The 10,921-nt window shown below is 41.7% G+C and overlaps 1 long non-coding RNA gene across 1 annotated transcript in view; it reads left to right on the top strand.

The window, feature by feature from the left end:
• Positions 1 to 1,075: 1,075 nt before the first annotated feature.
• LOC117803288 overlaps positions 1,076 to 10,921 on the top strand; it is a 102,058-nt gene continuing 92,212 nt past the window's right edge. The window contains exon 1 of the long non-coding RNA XR_004626971.1: positions 1,076 to 2,700. This is a non-coding gene — a long non-coding RNA (uncharacterized LOC117803288). The remainder of the gene's footprint in view (positions 2,701 to 10,921) is intronic.

The raw sequence follows: 10,921 nt of genomic DNA, 5'->3' as shown, positions 1-10,921 counted from the left end.
TTCGCTTATACCTATTTCTAGTCAAATAAGAAAGCTTAATTTATTTAACTTCCTTAAACTTCTAACAGTTTTTGCTTTATGTTTTCAGGGGCACAGTCCGGTTGTGAGGCTGGAATTTCGCACAATTTCAAAAGTAATTTTTAAGAAAGTGTTTACAAAATTAGAAACATAAAATTGTTGGCATCTCTGTTTTCTACTGTTAAACTTCAATGTAGATGTTGTCTTTAATGAACACAAAAAATGACTGTCTTCCCTTAATATCTATGCCCTGTTTGACATTAAAATTGATCATCCTGCCTTTGTTTTTCTGCTACTGAGTCTCTTTGCTTTAATTCATTAGTCTTTGTCAGTTTCTCTTGTATTTCATCAGAAAAATATGAAAACCAAAAGGATTTGCTTATAAGATACTTTACTTCTGAAAAGGTTTCGAGTAGCTCACCAATTAAGCGAACTCGAAAGATTGTAATTGCCATAGTATCTATGGAAGAAGTAATTACAATAACAGCTAACTAACATTGACTATTTACTGTGCCAAGCCTTGAGCTAAGTGCTTAACATGGGTGATCTTTTTTAACAGGAAAAGCAGGTACTATGAAAACAAGTATTATTAATAGTCCCACTGCATAGATGAGAAAACTGAGGCATGAAGCGCTGAACAGCTCCGAGTGAGGAGTCAACTTCACACCTGTGCAGGCTCCAGACTTGTCCTCGCGGGATGCTTCACCGAAGTCCCAGTGCACAAGGCCCATGGGACAGAATGTGCAGACTGTCGATGTGGTAACAAAATGGGACTATTTTGTATATGACCTTGAGCATTCTCATGAGAAATGGGACAGCTTCACATCAGGAACTGCTAGCATGACATTCTGTTAACCCCACCCATAAGTGCCCAGGCAGGTGGGTGCTCAGGCCACACCTTGGCAGCGCTCCCCCGGGGTAATGGCAAGCCCCCCCGTCCCCCCTGCAGGGTCTGAAATATGCGGGGGGGGGGCCTGAGAGCAGCGGCAGCAGCAGCTCCTGCAGAAACAAAGCCGAAGGGACACTGTTTGATGGCACCGTCTAAGGCCCACGGAGGCGAAGTCCAGGACGCGTGGGCGCGGTGACAGGTGACCAGCGAGGGGCCCGCTGGCGGCGACGGCCGCGGACCTGGGGGCGGGGCGGTGAGCGGGGAGGGTCACTTCGGGGAGAAGGAAAACAGGGGTCTGCGGTTGCTCTGCCCGGCAGCCGGGGCGGGGCCTGGAGCGAGCTGCGTCCCCACCGCTTCTAGGAATGTCCGCCCGCTGGGCAGCCGGCCCCCAAGGGCTTTGAGGGGGAGCCGCGTTTACGGAAAACTCGTCTCCGGGCACACCCCGGCTGGCTCCGACCGCAGGCCGCTGGCCCCGTCCGGTTGGTTGGTCCAGCCCCGGGCGAGCGCACCAGCCCTCACTCATAGCCGGGCTCCGGTGCTCTCGCCCCTGGTGCCCCGGGGCCCCCAGTCCCCCTCCCCAGGGCCACCTGCCCTCTTGCGGAGTGAGTACTGCCAGCTGTCGGGCAGAGCTGCCAGCCCCCCGCCAGGGCATCAAGCTTTCAGCACCCCGAATCACAGCACCCCCCCTTCAGCCCGCAGTCTCTCGTAGAGGGGCGTGCGGCTTGGTGCAATGCATGGAAGCTTCGAGAAAAAGTTCAGCTCTTCACTTGAAATATTACCTTTTCAAGTATGGTGAATGCAACCGCAAGTAGAGGCTTTCCCTGGACATTTTCAAATCCTGTGGGTTTTCTCAGGCTCTCTGAACACGGAGATGAACTCCGAACTCTCTTTTTCATGATGTGTCTCTGAGCAAGGGAACCACGGGAAGCCCAGGCTGGCAATGCTTCCCATCAGACAACTCTGACTCGAGCCACCATTTGAAACTATCCCCAAGGCTGTTGTCTTCAACCTTTACTTAAAGATCATTTCTGTGAAGCATCCAATTTCTGCTGCTCCTTTGGGCTGCGGTTTAAGACAGACTTCGCAGTATTTACTGTTTCTAGTTTTGAGCTGACAACTATTTAAGGGCAAGAGATTTCAGCTGCCACCACCCTTCACAGCTTTTGCCACCAACACGTTTGCCAGACAGAACTAGCTGGAGCTCCGGGAAGCTGAGGAAACCAGTTTCATATGGTACAAGGAGAAAGATTTTAGAATTTGGAGTTGTTTTGCTGCTGTTACGGTCTGTGTTCTCTGTCCCACTTGGAATGTGGGGCGCTGTGAACTGTGGCGTCTGTGTGGCCTACAGGAATAATCAGTGTCACTCATCTTAGGGTAGTCAGCTCTGCTGGGGTCACTCACATTCCTGGCTGTGGTGACTCCGCTCTGCTCCCCATACCTCTTCTCTAGAAGGCTAGCCTGGGCATGTTATCAGAGTGAAGGCACAAATGCACCAGAAACTCACAGCCTCTGGAGGCCTAGACTTAGAGCTGGAACAGGGTCAAGACCAGTGAATTCTAGGGGCCCAGGAAAGTCTCAAGGTCGCCCCCATTTTTAAGGCATTGGGAAGTAAACTCTGCAAAGAACTGTAAAGTCACAAGACAAAATGGATTGAGAGGGGGAGTGCTGCAGAATGGGGCCATCCAAGCGACCCGCCGCAGCCCTACACTGAGGTGCGGGTCCCCTCCTCCCTGGAGTTCTCTCACGGTGCCTGTTCATCGTGCCATCTGCCAGCCCTACGACAGCACTCGCATGTAAGTAATCTTGTTTGTTTGAGCACAACTGCACCCACTTGTAACAAACACAACAGCCCTAGAGGTGCGTCATTGCCCTCCGGCCACATCTACTTCTGGCATTTTCTCTTCACATTTCCCTCTGATGAGTCTAGGACTGGATTCTTTTTGTTTATCTACTCACCCAAAGGGCTTTTCATATACGTCCTCTTTAACTACTTTCTCTTTGACTATTTCTTCACAGTTGTTTCTAGTAAGTTCTTTAATGAAGTACTTCATAGTCCTGGCTACATCTTAGAATCATCCTGAAGATTAAATATATGTCAAGGCCTGGTCCTGCCCCCAGAGCTTCTAGTTTGATTGGTGTGGGTCAGGACATGCACATCAGTATTGGGTGAAGCCTGACGGTGATTATGACGTTGTAACCAGAGTTAAGAACCATCACAGAAAACTTTTTTTTTTTTTTTTGGAATTTTTTTTCTCAGTGACCATATTTCTCACACCCAAGACTTTTTTTTTTTTTTTTAAGATTTTATTTATTTATGTGACAGACAGAGAGACACAGGGAGAGAGGGAACACAAGCAGGGGGAGTGGGAGAGGGAGAAGCAGGCTTCCCGCTGAGCAGGGAGCCTGATGCAGGGCTCGATCCCAGTTTCCTTACTTTTTACCTGTGTCCTTTTTCTGTCCCAGGATCCCATCCAAAATACCAATGTTACATTCAGTCCTGTCGTCTTAGGCTTCTCTTGGCTGTGATAATTCACTAGACATTTCTTGTTCTTGATGACCTTGACAGTTTTAAAGAGTACTGGTATTTTTATAGAATTTCCTTCAACTGGGTTTTGTATGATGTTTGTCTCATAACTAAATGGGGTTGTGGGTGTTTGGAAGGAAGACCACAGAGATAGCCGTGACATTCTCATCACATCATATCAAAGGTACATACGCTGTCAAGATGACGTATTAATATTGATGTCGACCTCGATCTCCTGGTGGGAGGTAGTGTCTGTTAGGTTTCTGCACTGTAAAATTACTCAGTTTACCCTGTGCAGATTGTCCTCTTGGGAAGGAAGTCACAGTGTCCAGCAAACACTGAAGAAGTGGGGAGTTGTGAGGGGCGCCTGGGTGGATCAGTCATTTGAGCAGCGACCCTTGGTTTCAATTCAGGTCATGATCTCCTGGGTTGTGGGATCGAGCCCCACATCCAGCTCTGCACGTGGTGCTCATTGTGCAGTCCGCTTGGGATTCTCTCTCTCTCTTTCTCTGCCCCTGCCCTGCTCATGTACTCTCTTTCTTTCTCTCTCAAATGAATAAATAAAATCTTAAAAAAAAAAAAAAAGAAGTGGGGATTTATGTTATGTGAACACGCTGCAGTGGGGAATAGCTGCATGAATTATTTGGAATTCTTTCCNTGAACACGCTGCAGTGGGGAATAGCTGCATGAATTATTTGTAATTCTTTCACATAGAAAATTTTGTCTATTCTTCCCTAATCAATTAATCAAGCAATTAATTCAATCATTTATTTATATCAGTATGGTCTCATGAATATTTATCTTATACTTTGGGTTATAATCCAGTCCTGTATTACTTATTTTGTTACTCAAAGTGCAATGGCTTTGGCTCTTGGAAGCTCCTTCAGTTGGCTCCTGGATCTCTTTGGCATTTTTTGTTTGTTTTTGAGAATTTACTTACTTTTTGGCACAAGATGCTCCAGACGCATCCTATATATTCTCTTAGTCCTAGAGTCAGCCATTTCTCCAGGGATCCCCGGTGTCTTCTACTGGAGAATGGTACTAGATCTGGGTTGCTAGGTGTGCTTGTTGTTACTGGGGTTTGTTGCTTCTAGACCCTCCCAGATGACAGAGCGAGGATATATATGTGTAAATATTTCTATATGTATCCATTTCAATCTGTATTAAGCTAAAGAGGAGCTCATATTGGATGACTCCAACTCCAGTCCATTGCTACATGGATCATTCTAGTCTCCTCTGGCATGTCTGTACCTCCTGTCTGGTTCCTGCCATCCACCATCCATTTACTTAATTGTACAATTCCAGGAGATGTGTGTAGGGTTTCAGAATTATTAACCTGTTTCCCATGGGAAATAACTTTATCAACTAGAGTACAGCACATATATACAGTTCCCTTTGCTTTGGTCTTATAGACTCCACTTGTTTGTTTCTTTGTTTGTTTCTTTCTTTCTATTTTTTTAAAGATTTTATTTATTTATTTGGTGGGGGTGTGGAGGGAGAGAGAGGGAACCTGAAGCAGACTCCTACACAGAGTTCAGGGCTCTATGCTGGGCTGGACCCCATGACCCTGAGATCATGACCTGAGCCAAAACCAAGAGTTGGACACTCAGCCAACTGAGCCACCCAGGTGCCCCTCCTCTCATTTCTAAAGTTGCTTACCCATCCCCTTCAAAGAGGTTATTCCATACATTTATAATAGAGTTAGATTTCCTTGTCACAATTCCATACCTGAGATCTCAGACCTCCTAAATAATTTTTTAAATTTGCATTCATGAGGGTTCACTCTGTGCTGTGAAGTCCTATAGGTTTTGACAAATTCACAGTCATGTATCCGCCATTGTAGTGTCACACAGAATATTTTCACCATTCTACAGAACTCCTTCAATCTTCAACCTGGCTTCAACCTTTTTTTTTTTTTTAAGATTTTATTTATTTATTTGTCAGAGAGAGAGAGTGAGTACAAGTAGGGGAAGCGGCAGGCAGAGCAGGCAGAGGGAGAAGCAAACTCCCTGCTGAGCACAGCTGGCTTCCACCTTCTCTTCCACCCAAGTTCCTGGCAACCACCGTTCTGTTTACTGTCTCTACGGTTTTCCAAAATGTCATGTAAATGGAATCATGCAGTATGTAACCTTCTCAGACTGGCTTCCTTCACTTAATAATATGTGTTCAAGGTGCGTCAGGATGGCTCCTGGGCTAAATGTCTTTCTCTTGATCTCAGCTCAGGTCCCGATCTCAGGGTTATGGGTTCAAGCCTTGGGTGGGCTCCATGCCAGGCACAGAGCCTGCTTAAAAAGGGAAAAAAAAAATATGTATTCAAGATTCATCCATATTTGGGGGTAACTTGATCCACAGATTTTTAAAGAATCTTCTTTATCACTGAATAGTATTCTGTTGTATGACACAACACAATTTGTTTTCTGTCCACCTATGGAAGGACATTTTGGTTCCTTTCAGTTTTTGGCAATTATGAAAAAAGCTTCTGTAAACATTCGTGTGCGGGTTTTTGTCTGTATATATACTTATGAAATGTACATAGACAGATATTTCTTTAGTAGTTTTTGTATGTTTCTGTGAAATTTAATCCTGTGTTTAATCTAGCGTCTTGATACAGAAGCCCCTGAGAATTAGCCCAACAACCAGATCCTGAAAGCTTAAAAAAAGCTTAAAAAAGTTTCATGGTCCATCACCAATGGACAGAGTAAACTATTTCAATGTGGAGAACCACATTCCGGCGTTGAAGGTATCATGTCGCCACCCATTTAAGCGCGGTCACGTTGAGCACGCAGACCTGTGTGTAGACCAGACCACTCTGTAGTGGGAGAATCATGGGCATAGAAGGAGAATCACGGGCATAGAAGGAGAATCAGGGCATAGAAGGAGAAGCAAGACAGAGAGAGAAAGGAGCAGAGAAGGCATCTCTGCTCAGTTTTTGCTTCACTTTCCACTTCCTTTCCTCGGGTGTCCTGTTATACTTTCTGTTTAGATTCTGTATGATTCCCTGTCGTTCGTTCAGTAATCTTCCTTTTCCCTTGAGCTAGCTTGTATTCCTTGGAGCCAACTTCCCCTCCCCAATCAAAAATCCAAACAAAGCCTTGAGAAGACTAATTCTGTTGGTTGCATTTTGGATAAAAAAAAGAGAGAGAGAGAGAGCGAGATTACCAGAACCTCAAATCCCCAAATCCTTACCAGTTGCTAATTATGGTTAGAACTACCTCACCAGGTCCCTGGGACTGGCTCAAAGAGATTCCTCCAGGGACACCGTTAATAGAAATCAAAGCATTGACCTTGGCCTGAGTGATATTCTTCCTTTGCTGTCTTGGTTGGGCTACTTTTGTACTTCAAGAGGCTGATGCATATACTTTCTCTAATCTCTTCCCTCTGGCCCCAGATTAGTTCTGTTAGGACAGGAAACCCCTTTTCTAAGAAAAGGGTACCAGTCCCTTAACACAAAGCTGCTTAAGCTGAGCAAGAAAAGCCAAGAAAAGGAACCACGAGGAGGAAAAGATTTTTACATTTTTGAAACTCCTGTGAGTAATCTCCAACCCCTGAACACATCCTACACTTCTTTGCTTTATGTTATGTTATTTTATGTTATCATTTTATTTTCTATTGAGGAATAACTAACGCGAAGTCCACTAATATTAAGAGTAGAGCTTGGTGGATTTTTACATATGTACACACCAATGTAAGATGAAGATATAGAAAATTATCATCACTGCAGAAGTTCCCTGAACTTCATGTAAATGGAATCCCATAGTATGTAAGCATTTGAAATTTCTTCTATGTTGTTGCATATGTCAGTAATTTCTTATAACTTGTAGGGTGTGTAGTGTGCACCATGTGCACTACCACAACTTATCCATTCTTCTATAATCGTATATTTGGCTATTATGAATAAAGTTGTTCTTTTTTTTTTTAAAGATTTTATTTATTTATTTGAGATAGAGGGAGCGGGAGCAAGTGAGAGAGAGAGAGAGAGAGAGAGAAAGAGAGAGAGAGCATGAGCAGGGAGGAGGGGCAGAGGGAGAGGGAGAAGCAGGCTTTCCCCTGAGCAGGGAGCCCGACGCAGGGCTCAATGCAAGGACCCTGGGATCATGATCTCAGCCGAAGGCAGATGGTTAACTGACTGAGCTACCCAGGTGTTCCATGAATATAGTTGTTCTGAGTATTTACCTAAAAGTCTTTTTTCTTTTTTGGTAGGTATATGTGATCATTTCTCTTCTATATATACGTACGAATGGAATTTTTGGACATAGGATAAGTGTACGTTTAGTTTCTATTTCTAGTTTTCCAAAGTGGTACCACAAATGAATGAGAGTTCCAGTTGCTTCACATTTTTGCCAATATTGGTAGTTTTAGTCTTTTTAACTTTAAACATTATAGTAGTTGTATAGAGGTATTTTTTCTCTTTTGTCCTTAATCTATATCATGACTCCTCCTCCTCACACTTTCTATCCCCAAAGTCAGTTTGGCAAATGGCATTCTCCCCTGACAATTTTCTTGGATTAATAGTGACTTCCTGAAGTAAGCATTGGAAAGAGAGAAAGGATTAATTAATAATATATTTCATCAGCTCAAAAGGAACTTTGGAATACTTATGAGGTGTTTAATGCCCTGAGATTAAAGAATGCCACCAACAAATTTCGAGGTGTCATAATGCAATCTGTTCTCCTTTTCTCCCCTAGTACATGAAAGCACAGAATCAGCTCTAAATCCATGACACCTTGTTGGATTAGTTAATGAACATCTCAGGGATATGTTCTATATTGCAGGAATTGAATCATTAATAAATGAGTGAAGAATGACCCCTGCCATTGTCAGGACACTCATTGAAGAGCATACCATAGTGCAGTTACTCATTTATCTCTTGATGCTGCATGGTAGCTCTTCCTATTAGATCAAAGCAAATTTTCTCTATTGAACACAATGCTTATTACACTCCCAGACTGAGTGAAGCTGGGCCATTATAGTCAAAGGTAAATTGGAAGTAATCAAATAAAACTAAGAAACTTAATGCAGTTTAAGTAATTAAGCTTTTAAAAAATATATGTACTAAATAATCATGGCTTTTCCCTCCAATTCTGGGTGATATTTTTATGTGTGTCTATTTATGTGTGTCATGTTAGGTCTAATAATTAGCATAATGAAGTAATATTCTATAGACCTTCAATATTCCTGAGGGACTGAATCCATGACTTTTAGCAAATAGGGAAATTTGTGATTTGGAAATAATTTGGAAACCAACACAAATCTTTTTTATGTTTGTTTCTAAATCACTTCATGGAGATTTTTGCTCATATTCTCACAGTGTTAGTAAACCACGTTTTAACTTTGATGATAGACTTTTTTGGGGGGGGAATCATATCATGGCACAAAACTAGTATTGTTCCACAAAATTCATGATGTAAGTTGTAAAGAATGAAGAAAGGCACATTCTAGATGGTTGATTGGGTTGCTTCTGAGAGTAATGCTCACTCTATATGACCACCAAAAAATATTCAAATCCATGCCTCAGGAAAATTTAAATAATTACAGTTCCAGAAATATTTGCTGAATGAAATAATAAAATATATCTCAGGGGACTTCCTCCGGGCTCAGATACAACTGCCCTGAGAAACCCAAACAGGTGACCTTATCCTGACCTCTCCCCACTCATAGCTGATTCACCATCTTGGCAGTGATTCACACCCTCACAGACACAGCACAGGTCATCTGTTGATCATTAATGATCACCACCCCCATTCGTATGAGGTACTGCTACATTAATCATATAACATAATTTCTACTGTATAGGGTTTGATGCATTTTTCTGTATTGTGAGCTGCAAAAATCCCCGTCTTACATCACTTCATCTTTATTACAAATATGGTATGTTTTAGCCTCTCCACAATTTTCCTTGGCATGAATGTCACTGGGTAGCTCGGTAGAGGCCCATTTTCCTCCATAGATCCACAAAACTAGACTCTTCTAAGAAGGAAGCTGGGCATACGTGGCTCTAACAAGCATTCTAGATAATAGTTATGATGTGCTAAGTTTTGGAAACACTTGTATAATGGGAAGACTATCATTTTTCTATGAATTTTACATATAGTGCAGTTGAACCATGGCTCGATGAGATTTTTTAAAAATTACTTTACCAATCATCTTTCTATTTGTTACTTCATCTGTTTACCCATCTCTCCATTGACACATTGATTGTTTATTTGGGCAGTTAAAAAGCCCTGACCAGATAGTAGGTAACTAGACAAATATTCATACTTTTCACCTCTTTTCCTAAAGAACTGTAAAACTTTACAGAAGCATTTCAAACAGTGGTCCACATTTATTGGTTAGGTTTTCTGATGTGAGCTTTTAATGTGATAAATCTTCCTCTAGGCATTGATTAACTGCATTTCACAAATTTTGGTATGTGTATTTTAATTTTTGTTCAGTTCAAAATATTTTCGGATTTCCCTTGTGATTTTCTTTTTGACCCACAGATTATTTAGGAGCGTTGTTTTATTTCCATGTATTTGAAAATTTTCCATTTGTCTTTACTTTATTGATTTCTAGTTTAAATCGTTAAAGTCATATAACATACTTTATGATTTAAATTCTTTTATACTTATTAAGGTTTGACCCATTACATCATCTACCTTGGTAAAAGTTACATGTGCACTTAAAAAGAATGTGTATTCAGCTGTTATTGGGAGGACTGTTCCATAAACATCAAATAGCTCCAGTTGGAGAATGGTTTTTCTCCAATATCTTTGATTTTCTACCAACTAGTTCCATCAATCACTGAAAGAGGAGTTTTGAAGTCTCCTACATAATGTGTGTATTTTTCTATTTCTCTTGAAGTTCTTTAAGCTTTTTGTTTCATTTTTTTGAAAGCTGTGTTGTTAGCTACCTACATATTTAGCATTTTATGTCATCTTGATAAATTGACCCTTTTATCAATTTCAAGGTCTCTCTTTATTCCTGGTAATTATTTTTGCTCTGAAGACTACTTTGTCTGATATTAGTATATCCAATCCAATTTTCTTTTGGTTGTGTTTGCAGAGTACACCTTTACCAGTTATTTAACTTTTATCCTACCTCTATCACTGTATGTGAAGTGAGTTTTTCGAGAGCATGTGGTCATCTTGACAATCTGTCTTTTAAGTGGTATGTTTTCTTTTAAAGATTTTATTTTTAAGTAATCTCTACAGTCAGCGTTGGGCTTGAACTTATAACCCTGAGGTCAAGAATCACATGCTTTACCGACTGAGCCAGCCAGGTGCCCCTAAGTGGTATGTTTTGACCATTTATATTTAATGTAACTATTAACTTGGATCTATGACTACTGTTGTAATATTTATTTTCTGTTTGTTCCCTATTTTTTTTGTTGCTCTGTTGCCTTCTGCTTTTTTTCTCCTTTTTAGTACTCCATTTAAATGCAATCTATTCTCCTTTTCTCCCCTAGTACATGAAAGCACAGAATCAGCTCTAAATCCATGACACCTTGTTGG

Source organism: Ailuropoda melanoleuca, chromosome 1, assembly GCF_002007445.2.
Source record: "Ailuropoda melanoleuca isolate Jingjing chromosome 1, ASM200744v2, whole genome shotgun sequence".
NCBI classification, from domain to species: domain Eukaryota; kingdom Metazoa; phylum Chordata; class Mammalia; order Carnivora; family Ursidae; genus Ailuropoda; species Ailuropoda melanoleuca.
The sequence above is the reverse complement of the archived record's forward strand: the minus strand, read 5'-3'. Positions and strand labels throughout refer to the sequence as shown.